The sequence below is a fragment of the Bos javanicus genome, chromosome 2 (genome assembly GCF_032452875.1).
Source record: "Bos javanicus breed banteng chromosome 2, ARS-OSU_banteng_1.0, whole genome shotgun sequence".
Classification (NCBI taxonomy): domain Eukaryota; kingdom Metazoa; phylum Chordata; class Mammalia; order Artiodactyla; family Bovidae; genus Bos; species Bos javanicus.
This window is the reverse complement of record NC_083869.1, coordinates 126,670,482-126,689,833: the sequence shown is the minus strand read 5'-3', so window position 1 is coordinate 126,689,833 and position 19,352 is coordinate 126,670,482. Positions and strand designations below refer to the sequence as shown.

General features: G+C 45.5%; 1 long non-coding RNA gene and 1 pseudogene across 1 annotated transcript; one reads left to right on the top strand and one right to left on the bottom strand.

The window, feature by feature from the left end:
• The first annotated feature begins 16 nt into the window (after window positions 1–16).
• On the top strand, window positions 17–13,385 carry LOC133235942 (uncharacterized). Its single transcript, XR_009732695.1, has 2 exons — window positions 17–381; window positions 13,192–13,385. It is a non-coding gene; the product is annotated as an uncharacterized LOC133235942 (long non-coding RNA).
• Window positions 13,386–15,962: 2,577 nt separating this feature from the next.
• Window positions 15,963–16,585, bottom strand: LOC133235931 (eukaryotic translation initiation factor 3 subunit K-like; annotated as a pseudogene).
• Window positions 16,586–19,352: the final 2,767 nt, after the last annotated feature.

The following is a 19,352-nucleotide window of genomic DNA, read 5'->3' as shown; positions in this document are numbered from 1 at the left end:
GCGGGGGTAGCACAGGGGTAGGATCTTGGCCTCCTAACTGGGGAAAAAAACCACACCAGTGCCTGGACCCAGAGGAGAGACCCAGGCCAAACAAGTCCTTTAAGACCAGATAGGGCTTGGGAAGTGATTGTGGAGGGAAGGTAGGGTTAAGGGGCCTTCAGGGATGAGCAGAAGACACGAGGGGGCCTCAGAAAAGAATAAGCATCTGGACCAGAAGAGCTGGAGGGGTGGACGTGGATCCTCAAACCCCTGGTCCACTGTGCACTTACTTTCTTCATCTTTCTGTGAATTACAAGATAATACAGATGAATGGTCAGTGATTCAAGCAGCAGGGAATATAAAGAAAAAAATGGAAGCTCCCTCCTTCCCAGTTTCCTGGAGGTCAGTGTGATTTGTTTGATGTTAATCTTTCCAGACATCTATCCATGAATCTACAAACAATAAATGAACTTCTAAATTTTGTTTTTATACATGAATATTAATAGATGATATGATAACACTATTCTGTAACTTTTTCTATTGACAGTCTACTGTGGCCATCATTTCATGCCAGAACATGCACACCATCTGCCTCCTGTCTTTTCCTGACTGTATAGTATTCTACTGCAGAGAAGTGCATGTGTGCCCTCTGGTGGACATAATATGTAGCATTTCTTTGTTGCTGCTAAGTCACTTCAGTCGTGTCCGACTCTGTGTGACCCCATAGACTGCAGCCCACCAGGCTCCCCGTCCCTGGGATTCTCCAGGCAAGAACAGTGGAGTGGGTTGCCATTTCCTTCTCCAATGCATGAAAGTGAAAAGTGAAAGTGAAGTCGCTCAGTTGTGTCCGACTCTTAGTGATCCCATGGACTGCAGCCTACCAGGCTCCTCCGTCCATGGGATTTTCCAGGCAGGAGTACTGGAGTCGGGTGGTGGGCTCCATTTTTTCCCTGTGCCACACAAGACTGGACAGTATTTCCATACAGAGGTAATATGCACAATGTTTTAGAATATTAACTGTCAGGCACAGAAAGATAGTTATTATATGATTATCACTTAAATGTGCAATTGAAAAATAATCCAAATGAACTTATTTACAAAACAAAAACAGACTCACAGACATAGAAGACAAACTTATGGTAAGAAAAGGGGGAAGAGGAGGGGGAGGGCTATATTAGGAGTATAGGATTAAAAGATACACATCCCTATGTATAAAATAGATGAACACATCCCTAGTTATATATGTATAAAATATATAGTAAAAGAATTTACTATATAGTAGACAGGATGAGATGGCTGGATGGCATCACTGACTCAATGGACGTTGAGACTCAGTGAACTCCGGGAGTTGGTGATGGACAGGTAGGCCTGGCGTGCTGCGATTCATGGGGTCGCAAAGAGTCAGACACAACTGAGCGACTGATCTGATCTGAGAGGGAACTGTATTCAATATCTTGTATTAACCTATAACAGAAAAGAATTGGAGAAATATACATGTATGTATTTATCATTTTATTTATTTCTGGCTGTGCTGGGTCTTCATTGCTGTGGGGGCTTTTCTCTAGTTGAGGTGAGCGGGGACTACTTTGTAGTTGCAATATGAGGGTTTCTCATTGCAGTGGCCCCTCTTTTTGCAGAGCATGGGCTCTAGGGTGCGTGGGGCGTCCACAGTTGCAGCACGTGGGCTCAGTAGCTGCAGCTGCCAGGCTTTCGAGCACAGGCTTGATAGTTGTGGCACATGGGCTTAGCTGATCTGAGGCAAGCGGGCTCTTCCCAGATCAGGGATCTAACCCGCGTCGTCTGCACAGGTAGGCAGATTCTTCACCACTGAGCCACCAGGGAAGCACCGCGTAGATATTTTTTAAAGAATGTTACCTCTGCTGGATTTCATCCCAGCTCTGTGACCTTATGGCAAGTCACTTAACCTCTCTGCCTCTTTCTCCATCTGTCAAGTGCGGATAATAAGAGCGTTTGCCTCCTAGGGTTCTTTCAGTGATTCCTCAAGATAATTCATGTAAAGCCCTGAGGACAGTGCCTGGCCCCATGCAAGCGCTTGACAAATGTGGATTACTGTTAATATTGTACATCAATCTTTGCCTCATTAGGCAAGTATCTGCAAGTCAGTTTCCTAAAAGCTGATGATGAATGTTCCTGGCTCCCTTTGGAAGACCAGAATTTAGGCAGCACACTTGGAGAGATGAATTACATTCAGTTTTATTGCTTTGTTCATTAACCCCTGGTTGGAGACCGCTGCTCTCCTCCAAAGCAGTCTTGCCCCCACACCAGTCCGCACAGCACAGCAATAATAGCTTCTGGCATTCAAGCCCTCACCATGTGCCAGGAACCCTGCAAAGCACTTCGACAAGCTTGGTCTAACTCCATCAACACGATGACCCTGGATGCTATTATATTCTGTTTTATAGACAAGAAAATTGAAACTCAGAGAAAGAAAGTGACTGGCCCAAGACTGCATGACCCAACATGGAGCTGCAATGTCCCAGAGGGGAAGGAGAGCTGAGGGAAGAATTGCTAGAGGGGCGCCTGTGAAGAGATAAAAGGGCTACAGATGTAGCACAGTAGGGTCTGGATTCCCTTCAGCGGCCAAAGGCTCTTCAGAAAAATGGATGGATGGAGGCCCAAGTCAAGTACTAGGGAAATGAGCTGTAGAGTTAGCAGCTGGCACCCTGCAAGTGCCCTGAGAATCTGCCATTCATTCACTCACCTATTCATGCACATATTTGTTGACAACAACTGTGTGTCAGGCATTGAACCAGTTGCTGGGAATATATCCCATAGGAACATGACCCAGAGCTTAGAATTTACAGTCCGCTTACCAGAAGGCTTGCGGGATGTTGCTGAAATAATGAGTTGTATGCAACTCTCAAGACTTATCGTCAGGACTTCTCTGGTGGTCCAGTGGTTAAGAATCTGCCTTCCAATGCAGGGGACGCAGGTTCAATCCCTCATCCAGGAACTAAGATCCCACATGCCTTGGGGAAACTAAGCCCCACCCTGAGCCTGCCTGTCCTGGAGCTTGAGGGCCACAGCTGGAGAGAAGCCCTCACGCTGCAACGGAAGATCTCACATGCTACAACTAAGACCCTTACACAACCAAATAAATAAAGAATTTTTTTTTAAAAAGGTTTATTATCATTAAGAGGTTTGGGACTGGTCATAGCAAACATCCTCTTCCAACAACACAAGAGACAACTCTACACATGGACATCACCAGATGGTCAATACCGAAATCAGATTGATTATACTCTTTGCAGCCAAAGACGGAGAAGCTCTATACAGTCAGCAAAAATAAGACCCAGATAACCATGATGGTGTGATCACTCACCTATAGCCAGAAAATCTGGAGTGGGAAATCAAGTGGGCCAAAGCTAGTGGAGGTGATGGAATTCCAGTTGAGCTATTTCAAATCCTAAAAGATGATGCTGTGAAAGTGCTGCACTCATTATGCCAGCAAATTTGGAAAACTCAGAAGTGGCCACAGGACTGGAAAAGGTCAGTTTTCATTCCAATCCCAGAGAAAGGCAATGCCAAAGAATGTTGAAAGTACCTCACAATTGCACTCATTTCACATGCTAGCAAAGTCATGCTCAAAATTCTCCAAGCTAGGTTCAATAGTACATGAGCCGAGAACTCCCAGATGTACAAGTTGGATTTAGAAAAGGCAGAGGACCAAGAGATCAAATTGCCAACATCTGTTGGATCATAGAAAAAGCAAGAGAATTCCAGAAAAACATCTACTTATGCTTTATTGACTATGCTAAAGCCTTTGACTCAATGGACATGAGTTTGAGCAGGCTCTGGGAGTTGGTGGTGGACAGGGAAGTCTGGTGTGCTGCAGTCCATGGGGTCACAAAGAGTCAGACATTACTGAGCGACTGAACTGAACTGAACTGAAAGCCTTTGACTTTGTGGATCATGACCAACTGTGGAAAATTCTTCAAGAGATGGGAATACCAGACTACCTTACCTGCCTCCTGAGAAATCTGTATGCAGGTCAAGAAGCAACAATTATAACTGGACATGGAACAATGCACTGGTTCCAAATTGGGAAAGGAGTATGTCAAGGCTGTATATTGTCACCCTGCTTATTTAACTTATATGCAGAGTACCTCATGCTAAATGCTGGGCTGGATGAAGCACAAGCTGGAATCAAGATTGCCAGGAGAAATACCAATAACCTCAGATATGCAGATGACACCACCCTTATGGCAGAAAGCAAAGAGGAACTAAAGAGTCTCTTGATGAGAGTGAAGGAGGAGAGTGAAAAAGCTGACTTAAAACTCAACATTCAAAAAACGAAGGTCATGGCATCTGGTTCCATCACTTCATGGCAAAACAATGAAAACAGTGACAGATTTTATTTTCTTGGACTCCAAAATCACTGCCGATGGTGACTGCAGCCATGAAATTAAAAGACCCTTGCTCCTTGGAAGAAAAGCTATGACCAACGTAGACAGCATATGAAAAACAGAGACATTACTTTGCTGACAAAGGTCTACCTAGTCAAAGTTATGGTTTTTCCAGTAGTCATGTACAGATGTGAGAGTTGAACCATAAAGAAGGCTGAGCACCAAAGAAATGATGCTTTCGAACTGTGGTGTTGGAGAAGACTCTTCAGAGTCCTTTGGAAAGCAAGGAGATCAAACCAGTCAACTCTAAATGAAATCAATCCTGAATATTCACTGGAAGGACTGATGCTGAAGCTGAAGCTCCAATATTTTGGCCACCTAATGTGGAGAGTCGACTCATTGGAAAAGACCCTGATGCAGGGAAAGATTGAAGGTAGGAAGAGAAGGGGATGACAGAGGATGTGATGGTTGGATGGCATCACCCACCAATGGATATGAGTTTGAGCAAGCTCCAGGAGACAGTGAAGGACAGGGAAGCCTGGCGTGCTGCAGTCCATGGGGTTGGAAAATGTCAGACACGACTGAGCAACTGAACAACAATCATTAAGAGGTTTGGGAAGCAACGTAGAGCCAGGAGTGTTGGGCTGGCTCATGCAGTAAAAAGAGAAACACAGCAGAACCACAAGCAGAAGCCTCACTTCCTCTTTGAAAACCTCAAAAACTTCTCCAATCCATAACCACCGCCACCTCCAGCCTTGAGGACAGTCAGCTGAGCTCCTGGCTGGCTCAGTGCCTGGGTTCTGGAGCTCTGCTGTATGGATAATTTTGAGGGGCACCAGGTCAGGAGTCCAGGTCAAGATATGGGGGAGTCTGGGGCCATCATTGCTTCAGAAGGTTAAGCAACTCTGTGACTTCAACAGGGTTGAGGGTGGGGAGCTCAACCCAGTCCACAGGCGTGCTCACCTCCCCCTGCTCTGCGGTTGACACCTGCCTCCTCCTGCCTGACACCCACTTATCTCATCTCCCTGGACAGCCCAGTTGTCAGTCAGATGCAACAAGTTGGGCTTTGGCTTCACACCCGAGGGCGGGGAGATTCTGAGATAGGGCGCATCAGCTCTCACATTTGCAGAAGGGCCTCGAGACCCTTGCATCTACCCCTGCACCCACCTGCGACCTACCCCCCCTTCTGCGGACAAAACAGTAGCTGTTGTTGTTCAATCACTAAGTCATGTCCAACTGTTTGCAACCCCATGGACTGTAGCTCACCATGCTTCTCCATTTTCCACTATCTCCTGGAGTTTGCTCAAACTCATGTCTGTTGAGTCAGTGATACTATGCAACCATCTTTTCCTCCGCTGCCCCCTTCTCCTCATGCCTTCAATCTTTCCCAGCATCAGGGTCTTTTCCAACGAATCAGCTCTTTGCATCAGGTGGCCAAAGTATTGGAGCTTCAGCATCAGTCCTTCCAATGAATATTCAGGGTGGACTTCCTTTAAAATTGACTGGTTTGATCTCCTTGCAGTACAGGGGACTCTCGAGAGTTCTCTCCAATTCGAAAGCATCACTTCTTCAGTGCTCAGCTTGTTTTATGGTTCAACTCTCACAACTGTACATGACCACTGGAAAAACCATTGCTTTGACCATATGCATCTTTATTGGCAGAATAATGTCTATGCTTTTTCATACGGTGTCTAGGTTTGCCATAGCTTTTCTTCTAAGGAGCAAGTGTCTTAATTTCATGGCTGCAGTCATTGTCCGCAGTGACTTTGGAGCTCAAGAAAATAAAGTCTGTCACTGTTTCCATTGTTTACCCCTCTATTTGCCATGAAGTGATGGGACTGGATACCGTGATCATAGTTTTTTGAATGTTTTAAGCCAGTTTTTTCACTCTCACTAAGAGGCTCTGTAGATATATCTTCAAATGATATCTTAGGTTCATCCTACTTATCCCCTCATCTCGCCATTCCAAGAGGACAGGAGACAGAAAGAGGTCACACAGCCGGGATTCAAATCCAGTAGTGATAATATACTCTTAACCATCTTATGCTTACCATATACACAGATATCCTATCCAGCCTTGTGTCAGAGAAAAACTGATGTTCCCCTATGTGCCCACCATTAGAAGAATTGTACATACATTCAACAGAATACTGTGCAGCCAGCAAAAAGCAAAGGTTAAATCTATTGAGTACCTTCTGTACGCTAAACCTCTCTATAATCATCTCATTTAAGGACTTCCCTGGTGGTCTGATATCTCAGTTGGTAAAGAATCTGCCTGCAATGCAAGAGACCTTGGTTCGATTCCTGAGTCGGAAGATCCGCTGGAGAAGGGATAGGCTACCCACTCCAGTATTCTTGGACTTCCCCTGTGGCTCAGCTGGTAAAGAATTGCCTGCAATGCGGGAGACCTGGGTTCGATCCCTGGGTTGGGAAGATGCCCTGGAGAAGGGAAAGGCTACCCACTCCAGTATTCTGGCCAGGAGAATTCCATGGACTGTATAGTCCATGGGGTCACAAAGAATCAGACATGACTAGGCGATTTTCACTTTCACTGGTGGTCCAGTGGTTGGGAATCCACCTGCCAATGCAGGGTACATGCGTTTCATCCCTGATCCGGGAAGATCTCACATGTCAAGGGAGGGCAACTAAGCCTGTGCCCCACAACTACTGAGCTTGGGTGCCCTAGGACCTGTTCTCTGCAACAAGAGAAGCCACCACAACGAGAAAGTCCTTGAGTAGCAATGAAGACCCAGATCAGTGAAAAAAAAAAATTTTTTTTTAATCATCTCATTTTAATCTTCCTCAAAATGTCCCAAGCTACGAATTATTCATGTGCCCACTTGATAAATAAACAAAGATCCAGCAAGGGTACACCAGGTAGCATCCACTCAAATGCCTACAGTGGCCATACGCTTAACAAAAAGTGGTCCAAGGAGAGCAGGATACAAGTGGTACCTGACACTCAGCCTTGGTGTCAGGATTAACAAGGAAAGGTGGGGACTGAGGCAAACAAGTGAGCCTGGGCCGTTCATCATGACTCAGCATAATTACAGGCCACTGCTGCCAAAGGTTCTAACTCCTCTAGAGAATCCGAAAATCAGGATTCTTCTGTGAAATCTCTAGATTTTTTTTTTTTTTTAAGTTGGTTCAATCGTCTTAAAATAATGTGCTCGCCAATCAGGACAGATCTGTGTGCCAGATTCAGCCGCCTCTGCCCAGGGTCCCAGAGCCCTAGCTCTTTCCTGTGGATATGACCCACATTCCTTCAAACAGTCAAAGAACACCAGTTCTTGACAAAATCCGCTAGAAAATATAAGAGAACAACTCCCAACTCATTCTATGAAGCCAGTATTACTCTGATACCAAAACCAAAGACCTTACAAGATAACTATAGACAAATATCTCTTATGGATATATATGCAAAAACCCACAACATAATATGAGCAAATATAATCCAACACCACCAAAGAAAGATTATACACCAGGACCAAGTAAAAATTATACCAGGAGTGGTTTGACATCCAAAAATTAATCAATGGAATACACTATGTCAGTAGAATAAAAGACAAAAACCACACGATCATCTCAATAGATGCAGGAAACACACTTGACAAAATCCAACGCTCTTTCATGATAAAAACACTCGCTCAACTAGGAATAGGGAACTTCCTCATCCCTACAAAGAATGTCTACATAAAGCAAGTGGCCAGGACTTCCCTCGTGGTCCAGTGGCTAAGACTCTGTGCTCCCAAAGCAGAGGGACCAGGTTCTATTCCTGGTCAGGGGACTAAGTAGGTCCCACAAGCTGCGACAAAGATCCTGCGTGCCACAGCTAAGACCTGACACAGCCAAATAAGTAAATAAAAAGAATCTGAATTTAAAAAAAGGCAAGTGGCCAACATCCCATATAATAATGAAAGCCTTCTTGCTTTTCCTCTCAGATCAGGAATAATACAACAGGTAAGTTAAACTTTATAAAACTGAAAACTTTTGTGCTTCCAAGAATTCCATCAAGAAATGAAAAGGCTAGGATGGCTATAATTTTAAAAAAAAGGAAAATAAGTGCTGAGAAAGATGTAGAAAAATCAGAACACTCATCCATTGTTGGTAAGGCTACAAAATGGTTCAACTGTTGTGGAAAATGGATTGGTGATTCCTCAAAAAGTGAAAGAATTACCATATGACCCAGGAACCCCACTCCTAGACATTTACCAAAAGAACTGAATACAAACAAGTATTCAGTTGTTCAAACAAGTACATCTGTGGATATGACACATATTCAGGTGTTCAAACAAGTTCATCTACAATACTTGTATGTTCTTAGTAGCACTGTTCACGATAGCCAAAAGGTAGAGAGTCTAAATGTCCGTCAATAGATGAATGGATAAACAAATTCCCTGGTGGCTCAGATGGTAAAGAATCTACCTGCAACGCAGGAGACCTGGTTTAGATCCCTGGGTTGGGAATATCCCTGGAGAAGGAAATGGCAACCCACTCCAGTATTCTTGCCTGGAGAATCTATGGACAGAGAACCTGGTGGGCTACAGTCCATGGGGTCGCAGAGTTGGACAGGACTGAGCAACTAATGCTTTCAGTTTCATGTAATAGAATAGAATACAATGTGCAGGAACCTCCAAAACACTATGCTAAGTGAAAGAAATCAAATGCAGAAAGTCAGTCCACCTGCCAATGCAGTAGATGTGGGTTCTGTCCCTCGTTGGGTAACTAAGATCCCACATACTGTGGGGCTACTAAACCCACACGCTGCAGCTACAGACAGACTGCACGCCACGATGAAGACCCAGTGCAGTCCAAAAAAAGAGCCCACATATTATATGATTCCATTTATACAATCTTTAGAATAGATAAATCCATAGAGATGGCAGATTGGACATTGTCAGGGGTTGAGGGGAAGAGAGAATGAAGAGAAATTGCTTAATGGGTAAGGGATTTTACTTGGGAGTTATGGAAGCGTTTTGGAATTAAATACAGGTGGCGGTGGTATAATGTTCTGAATGTCCAGGGCCATGCTTCGTCGCCCAGTTATGTCCGACTCTGCAACCTCATGGACTGTAGCCCACCAGGCTCTAGCAGTGAATTGTTCATTTTAAAATGGTTAATTTTATGTTATGTGACTTTCACCCCAATAAATTATTTTTTAAAAGAAGAACATGAAAAGTGTAGAGTATTAATATCTTGCAATCTAGTTCATTAGCCATCTTTTCTATATTGCAGTCATATTTCAGTAAACTAAGTTTTCTTATAAAAAAAAAAAGTGAAGACTTCCCTGTGGTACAGTGGATAAGAATTCACCGGCAAATGCAGGGGATAGATATTGCTGATCCGGGGATCAGCACATTCCGTGGAGACACGAAGCCCGTGGCCACTACTAAAGCCCTAAAGCCTGTGCTCCACAATAAGAGAAGCCACCAAAATGAGAAACCCATGCACCTCAATGGAGAGTAGCCCCCGCTCACCCCAAGTAGAGAAAGCTGGCCTGCAGCAATGAAGACCCGGCAACCAAATATAAATAAATAATTTTTTTAAAATGAGCAGTCCTGATACTGTTATCCAGTTGATATAGGATGTTTAAAAAACAAAAACGTGAAAAGACAACTCACAGAAAGGTAAAAAAAAATTTTTCAAATCATTTATATGGTAAGGAACTTGAATCCAGAAATATAAACAACCCTTCAGATCAGATCAGTCGCTCAGTCGTGTCCGACTCTTTGTGACCCCGTGAATCGCAGCACGCCAGGCCTCCCTGTCCATCACCAACTCCCGGAGTTCACTCAGACTCATGTCCATCGAGTCAGTGATGCCATCCAGACATCTCATCCTCTGTCGTCCCCTTCTTCTCCTGCCCCCAATCCCTCCCAGCATCAGAGTCTTTTCCAATGAGTCAACTCTTCGCATGAGGTGGCCAAAGTACTGGAGTTTCAGCTTTAGCAGCATTCCTTCCAAAGAAATCCCAGGGCTGATCTCCTTCAGAATGGACTGGTTGTATCTCCTTGCAGTCCAAGGGACTCTCAAGAGTCTTCTCCAACACCACAGTTCAAAAGCATCAGTTCTTCAGCATTCAGCCCTCTTCACAGTCCAACTCTCACATCCATACATGACCACTGGAAAAATCATAGCCTTGACTAGACGAACCTTTGTTGGCAAAGTAATGTCTCTGCTTTTGAATATGTTATCTAGGTTGGTCATAACTTTCCTTCCAAGGAGTAAGCGTCTTTTAATTTCTTGGCTGCAGTCACCATCTGCAGTGATTTTGGAGCCCAGAAAAATAAAGTCTGACACTGTTTCCACTGTTTCCCCATCTATTTCCCATGAAGTGGTGGGACTGGATGCCATGATCTTTGTTTTCTGAATGTTACAAGTCAATAATAAGAGCAAATAATTTGCAGCGACATGGGTGGACCTAAAGAGTGTCACATTGAGTGAAGTAAGTCAGAAGGAGAAGTATCACGACATCCCTCATATGTGGAATCTAAAAAGAAGTGATACAAATGAACTTACTCACAAAACAGAAAGAGACTCACAGACTTAGAAAACAAATTTATGATTGCCAGGGGGAAAGGATAGTCAGGGACTTTGGGAAGGTCATGTATACACTGCTATATTTTAAATGGAGAACCAACAAAGACCTATTGTCTAGCACATGGAACTCTGCTCAGTGTCACCTGCCAGCCTGGATGGGTGAGGGTTTGGGGGAAAATGGGTACATGTATGTGTGTGGCTGAATCCCTTTGCCATTCACCTGAAACTGCCACAACATTGCTAATTAGCTCTACCCCAATACAAAATAAAAAGCTTAATGTTTGGGGAAAAAATAGACAAAGGAAAAAACTAATAAAAGGTAAATAATCCAATCAAAAAATGGGCAAATGATAGGAACAGACACTTCTTCAAAGAAGGTATATAAATGGACAATAACCATATAAAAAATGCTCAACAACAGAAAACATTATAAGTCATTAGAGAAATGCAAATCAAAACCATGATACTACTTCACACCCATTAGAATAGTTATAATTTTTTAAAAATATGATAAAAAGACGTGTTGATGATAATATAGAGAAATAGGAACACTTAACATTGCTGGTGGGAATGCAAAATGGTACAGCCACTGTGGAAAATAATTTGGTGGTTCTTCAAAAATGTAAACAGTTACAGCATGACTCAAATTTCTAATATGGATATATACACTGGAAAGATTTGAAAACATGTTCATACAGAAACTTGTATATGAATGTTCATAACAGCTTTAGTTACAATAACTAAAAAGTGGAAACAATCCACAAATCCACTGTACTTCAATTAAAAAAAAAAAGGAAACCAAATGTCCATCAATTGAACGAATAAACAAAATGTGGTTTATTCCTACAATGAGATATTCTTCATCTATAAAAATGAATGAAGTATTAATGCATGACAAGGTGAACAATAAAAACAGTATATTAAATGAAAGAAACCAGTCACAAAGATGGCATATTGTATGATCCTATTTATATGAAATATCCAGAATAGGCAAATATATGGAAATGAAAGTTGATTAGTGGTTGCTTAGAGCTGGAGATTGGGAGTGGGAAATGGGGAGTGTCTGCTTTTAGTGTGACGAAGATATTTTAGAATAGATAATGGTTTAAAAAAAAAAGATCATGGTGGTTACACAAGTCTGTGAATATACTAAAAACCATTGAAGTGTCCAGTTTAAATGGATGAATTATGCAGTATGTGTATTATAACTTAAAGCTCTTTAAAAGAGAGAGAACTGAGGAGTTCCCTGGTGGTGCAGTGGATATGATTTTGCCTGCTAATGCAGGGGACATGGGTTCCACTCCTGGTCTGGGAAGATTCCACGTGCTATGGAGCACCTAAGCCTGTGTGCCCCAGCTACTGAGTCCTTGCTCTAGAGCCTGCAAACTGGAAAAGGAGAAGCCCCCACGATGAGGGGTCCATGCACCACAACGAACAGTAGTCCCCGCTTACCACAACTAGAGAAAGCCTGTGCAAAGCAACCAAGACACAGCACAGCCAAAAATAAATACATACATATAAAAGATTTTCAAAAGAGAAAGATGAGAATATTCTTGCCTCCTGGCACTGGAACGCCTTCCTGGAGTTTCCCATGAATGCCTTCTTCTGGAATAGGAGCTCCATGAAATGAGGGCTCTAGTGAAGTATCCATTAAAACCTATGTCAGGCACACACACACACACACACACCACCCCCTTCAAGTTAATGGTATGTGAACAGGAGCAGGCCCTGAGCAGAGTAATTCCATGCACAAGCTCTGCATTGGCAGGAAGGGTTATGGAAATGGTGGCTTAGTACTCAACATCCCTTGCTTCCTCCTAGCATGCCTTCTGGCACTGTGAGAAAAACTACATTTCCCAGACTCCCTTGCAGCTAGAACTCTGTGAATATGGTTTTCCTAAGGCAATGGCACCCCACTCCAGTACTCTTGCCTGGAAAATCCCCTGGACGGAGGAGCCTGGTGGGCTGCAGTTCATGGGGTCGCGAAGAGTCGGACACGACTGAGCGACTTCACTTTCACTTTTCACTTTCATGCATTGGAGAAGGCAATGGCAATCCACTCCAGTGTTCTTGCCTGGAGAATCCCAGGGATGCGGGAGCCTGGTGGGCTGCCGTCTGTGGGGTCGCACAGAGTTGGACACGACTGAAGTGACTTAGCAGCAGCAATCCATAAACAATCGGGTGAGATTTGGGAGGTGGAAATAAGAAGGCCAAAGGCTCCAAGTCAGCCTTTTTTGCAACAGTATCAGCTGTGGAACCAGAGTCAAAATTTGGAGCATCTTTTTTTTTTTCTTTTTTCTTGCAGATCTGGCATAGGTCTGGAGCCAGTACTTACAGATTCTCCACCTTTCCAAGTGAAGCAAAGGGAGCAACTCCCCAGGCTGGTCAGTTCTGTGGGTTTGTCCTGGAATTATTCCTGGAGGCCTTTTCTAGAACCAGCTCCCTGTTCCTTCTTGTTATTTTAGAAGCATTTAAAGTCTTGTATGACATCCCTTTCCACTTGGCGTGCATGTGTGCTAAGTTGCTTCAATTGTGTCCGACTCTGTGCGACCCCATTGTCTGTAGCCTGCAGTGCTCCATAGCAGTTTATTTATTTGCTGCTGCTGCGTCGCTTCAGTCATGTCCGACTCTGTGCAACCCCAGAGATGGCAGCCCACCAGGCTCCCCCATCCCTGGGATTCTCCAGGCAAGAACACTGGAGTGGGTTGCCATTTCCTTCTCCAATGCATGAAAGTGAAAAGTGAAAGTGAAGTCGCTCAGTCGTGTCCGACTCTTCACGACCCCATGGACTGCAGCCTACCAGGCTCCTCCGTCCATGGGATTTTCCAGGCAACAGTATTGGAGTGGGTTGCCATTGCCTTCTCCGTATTTATTTGCAACTGAGTCTTAAAGAATACACCTGCTTTGCCCAAGTTGTCCTGCATGAAGACATGCAATCAATCATCCTGAGCCTCTGTATCCTCATCTTTAGAATGAAAGTAAGAATACCTCACTGAGGATTAAATAGGAAGTATTTTAAGAAGCTAGCATGCTACTTGACAATACTTTAGTAAACTGCAGCTCTTTGGTTCAGCTCACGAGTCATCGCAGCTTGTACTCCTGTGAGGTAACAAACAGTCTCAGTCTGCATCCTCCTTTCTCCCAGAAGTTTACCCTGACCTTTTCTATCTCTGCATGGTTAAAACTCAGAGCCTAAAGGAGCAGGTCCAGTTTTGTAGGGCAGGGGAGAGTAGGGCAGGGGAAAGACCACCCAAGTGGGGCTTGGTTGATCTAGGTACCAGTAGCCCTCATTTACAGACTAGAAGACTGAGGTTTAGGGAAGATAAAGGACTTGCTTAAGATCAACAAGCCATGAAGGCAGAGAAGGGATCTGAAGACATTTTGACTCCAGAGTGTGAAGCCTTTCATCAGCACCCTGTACGTAGACCTGTTACTTTTGGCATGTGATCCACTCCCCTTTCAGTCTGAGGAAAGCAGCTGGCAAACTTCTTTTCAAAGAGAAACTATCTCAACAGGCAGGCCCTTGGATTGCTCAGTGGTCAAGGACACCTCTCCATAAAACTGGGGCAACTTGGGTACCACAAAGAGCATTCAGAAGGTGGCAGGTCCTTTGCTAGGATCTGGCTGAGATGACAACTCTGATTACTTGCCCAAGGAGTCAGGAGAAAAAGATCTATTCACTTGGTTGACATCAACCTAATCCAAGCTGTACCCGAGGTGCCACGGGGTTTGCAGCAGTGTATGCTCTAGCAGGGAGCCCAAGCAGCGATGGTTACTCCACCCTCCCCTGCCTGCCCATCAGCAGGCCTCAGAGCTTTCCAAGGACATCTTCCCAGGGCCCTAGGACTTTCACACCTTCAGAGAGTACACCCCCACACTGCCAGTCCCCATCCCACCAAATGCCCACCTTTAAGGTACAGTGGGCAGCTTCCTCCTCTAAGACGGACCTCAGTTCAGCAACCTCTCCCACCTCTGAGGGTCTGCAGCCCTCGTTTTATGCAGACTGCCCCTCGGGGACAGAGCAAATCCTGCCTTGTGTCCTGATTACAGTGGGAAAGTAGGCCTGGGCTGACCTCAAACCTACATCAGCCCCACTGTTCTTGCATGTTATTGGGTCTCTATGAACCTCTTTCTTAACCTGTGAAAAGTTACTAATACCTACTTTGCTCGAGAGGTAAGCATGTACTGGGGCTCCTGTTCAGTAGGTGGTCATTCCCTCCTCCTGGCCTCTCTCCTGCCTTTCACATTATACCATCCTTCAGGGCAAGAGACAGAAACTTTTTATCTCTTTATTCGCAACCACACCCATCCACACCTGCCCATGGAGGCTGCCTGACAAAACCTGTTGAATGAGTCAACAACTAGAAGCCTAGGGTGTAAATCACTCCATTTGTTTCATTCCTTTGTTTGTTGAACAAAAGTGTCTTGAGTCTTAACCAGATGCCAAGCCCTGTGCTTGGTGCCAAGGATAGAAAACACGAGTCAAGGTCCCTGTCCTCAAGAGGACCACGGGTTGTGATAAAACGGATATCATTGTCCAGTGTGATCACTGGACTAGGGGTGTCCAGACGGGAATGCCTAACCCAGGAGGTGGGGACCAAGTTGTCAGGGGAAGTTTCCTGGAGGAGGTGGGGCCTCGTCCAACTTCATTTAGTGTCTGTGTCTCTCCAACCATTAGAATGGAAGTACCATGAAGGCAAAGATTTTGGTTTTGTTCACTGCTGTGTCCCCAGGACCTAAAAGACTCCCTGGTACATAGTAGGTGCTTGATCCATATATGTTGAATGAATGAATGAAACAGGCAAAGAAGAGGAAGAATTGTGATCAGAGGCAGATCACTTGGCTCCTCTGGGTTCCTGCATCCCTTGTTTTTCTTCCAAGAAACCCAGTCACTCTGCACAGGGCCCTACCCCTCACAGAGGCTCTCATAGCCCTGTGTTAGTTTCACAACAGCCCAGTGAGGTGAGCTGGGCAGGTACAACTCTCCCTACTTACCCATGGGGAAACAATTCGTGATGGGTTTTTTCTTTTTTTTTTTTTGAGAAGCCAACAAACCTTTATTAAACACCTGCAAAGTTACTTGGAGGAAGCCATGATGCTGGACACCCTGTCAGTCTATCTTCTCCATGACATTCTTGGGCTTAATGCTCTCTTCCTGGCTACAGATGGAGATCTTGTCTAACTCATTGGGACTCCAGCCATACTGCTCATTCACATCTTTAGCTTGCTGCCTGTCAGATCCCCTAGCATCTCGGCCAGCAGCCAGAGATTGATGTGCTGATAAGTGATGCCCACGACGTGGCAGATTTTGGACAGAGTCTTCGAAGCCGGTTATACCTTCCAAGAGATCCATGTTTTTATCCAGGGCTTACCAGAAGGACTGGAAGTGGCAGGTCCCCAGCAGGTCTCTGAGGGACAAAATCTGCTGGGTGGGCCATTCTTCCTGCTGCACTTGCACAGCATGAAATCGGTGTGGGGCAGATTGGTGAGGGCCTTTAGCAGGATCTGGGCAGTGACCGTGGTCTGGAGAAAGGCTGGGTACAGCTTCAGCACAGCCAGGTTGGCTTCAGATCATAAATATTCTCTTTGGCCTGCATCTCCACACAGTGGTCCAGGGTGGCCAGGTTCTCAGGATTGTACCTGTCCATCCCCTCGAGTCACTTCTCCGCGTTCGCTCTCATCTGCTCAAACATCACCATGATATCTGTCGCCTCCCACACTAGGGATGGAGCCGAAGACCCTGCCGGGCTGCATCCTCAAGAACTGGAGAAGTGGGGAAACTGATCTTTAGAGAGAAAAAGTGATTGACCCGCGGTCCTATGGCAAATTGGTGGCCTTGCTGAGAGGAGAACTCAGGTCTCCTGGCTCTGAGACCTGGCTCTAACCTGCTCCCCTAAGGGCAGCTCTGCCCTCCAAGGACCGACAGGGCTAGCTGCGGTGCTCAGCTGAGCTGGGTGTCTCGACCTTCACATCTGGAGAGGGGATCTAGAATCAAAATGTAGAGAAAGATCCTGGTCCTGAGAATGGAGATGGTATAGTAATAGTAACAGGAGAGTAATAGAAGAGGAGGAGGAAAATTAGAACTTTTCTATTGTGCTCAGTTGCTTCAGCCGTGTCCGACTCTTTGCAAACCCATGGACCATAGCCCTCTAGGCTCCTCTGTTCATGGAATTCTACAGGCAAAAATACTGAAGTGGGTTGCCGTTTTTAGGAAGTTCATTTGTTGTTCGGTCTCTAAGTCATGTCCGACTCTTCGTGACCTCCGTGGATTTCAGCACCCCAAGCTCCTCTGTCCTCCACCATCTCCCAGAGTTTGCTCAAATTCATGTCCATTGAGTCAGTGATGCTATCTGACCATCTCATCCTCTGCCACCCCCTGCTCCTTTTGCCGTCAATCTTTTCCAGCATCAGGGTGCTTGACATCTGTTTCCTCATGTATTTCTCACCACAGCCTTATGAGGTGGATAGTCTTCCCCCTATTTAACAGATTAAAAAACTGAGCTCAGAAAGGTTAATTCACCTTTGAATTGTTTGAGGCCATACAGCCAGTAAGTGGTAGAGCTGAATCATAAACCAATCTGTTGAGCTTTTTTACCATCTTTGGTCATCTGCAAAGAGCAAAGGATGTAGGCCAGGTGTGATGCTGTGATGCTGTGTTCATGCTGGGAGCCAGGAGGACCTCAGAGCCCTGGCCGGGAGGCACTGCCAAGACCAAGTAGCTTCCTCCTGACCCAGAGTCTAGGGATTTAGGTACCAGGAAGGCCCACGGTTCTGGCACAGAGCTTCTCTTGTTGCCATAGCTCTCACACAACAGACCCTTACATAATGCCAGGTAGGTGCCTAGCAAAGCTGGGTTGTACATGGAACCCAAACACCAAGCCTACCCCATTTATTGGGAATAAATGGGGGCATGTTAATAGCAACTATTTCACTGCAACCCAGCCTTGAAATCGTCCTCAATTAGTTCTCCTGTATCAGTTGAGTATTTTGGTTCATAGCCCATGGCCCTAAAGTCAACCAGACTAGGTTCAAATCCCTCTGCCTCTCTAGCTTGCATCTTGAGCAAATTCCGTGACGTGTCTGTTTGTTTCCTTATCTCCCTTACAAAATAAGACTTGGAACAGACGTGGAGTTGTTATGGAGACCGTAGCAAAGCGTGCCTGGAAAGTGCTTAACCCAGCACCTCGCCCAGAGAAAGAGTTGGATGAACGCAGATGTCAGGAGGGTTTTTCTGAGAGGTTCCGGGGATGGCTCTGTGGGCTCCCCAGCATGTCATCATCTGCCTCCATGGGAAGACAAGGGTTGGCAAGTCAAGGGTGTGGAAGCCAAGGGTGTTGCCTCTCGTGGGGCTCCCCCAGTGCTGGGCCAGCAAGTCACACCTACAACATGTTCTGTTCTCAGCGATGAAAAGGGTGTCCTGCTCACGCCCCTGGTCCCGCTTTGTCAGCAGAGGGTGAAGGAGCTGAAACGGCACTCTCCCGTTCACCAGAGCCCTCCATGGCGGCAGCTCCTTCGACTCTGACAAGTGGGGCCGCTGAGCAGCCCGACCCCATGACTCTCGCTCAACATCGTGGGCATTTCATCCTCCTGAGGACTCCTCAGTCCCCACACACATGGGCCTGAGGGGTCCATGCTAACCCCTAATGTCTGAACCTCAGCAGACTTAACACCTACTTCTGGCCACCCCAAATCTCCCAGGCTGGGTAGAAAAGACTCCAATAAGGGATAATGCTGAAGGCCTTTAAGGGACAGAGAAAGTGTTGCGGGAGCACAGAGCGGGGAGTTTTTCTTCTTCCTGGACCAGGAAAGGCAATCTCACCACATCACTAATGACTCAACCTGCTTTGTGGCTCCTCAGACCCCCAGTTTAGCCAATCAGACCTTCTCTGATGCAACCCCCTGCCCAGGCAACCACAACATCTCCATGACCTCACTTCATCCTGTCAGAGGAGGTGGCAGTTTTATTACACAGAAAAGGAAATAAGGCTCAGAGATTTTAAATGATTTGCTCAAGGTCACAAAACAAGCTAGAATTTGAACCCAGACCCCACCCCAGAGCCTGTGCTCGAAGAATCACAGAATCACTTTAAAAACTAAATGAGCAGGTCTTCCCTGGTGGCTCAGTGGTAAAGAATCCTCCTGCAAATGCAGGAGACATGGGTTCGAGCCCTGATCTGGAAGAACCCACATGCCATGGAATAACTAAGCCCATGTGCCACAACTTTTGAGCCTGTGCTCTGGAGCTCAGGGACCGAAACCACTTAGCCCTAGAGCTGCAACGATCAAAGCCCCATGAGCCCGAGAGCCTGTGCTCCACAATGAGAAGCCCGAGCTCTGCAGCAAAGAGTTGCCCCCACTGATGGCAACTAGAGAAAAGCTCATGTAGCACAGAAGACCAAAAAGCAAATAAGTAAATAAATCTGTATACATATATTGAAAAAAAAGTGAAATGAGCAAACTGCAGGG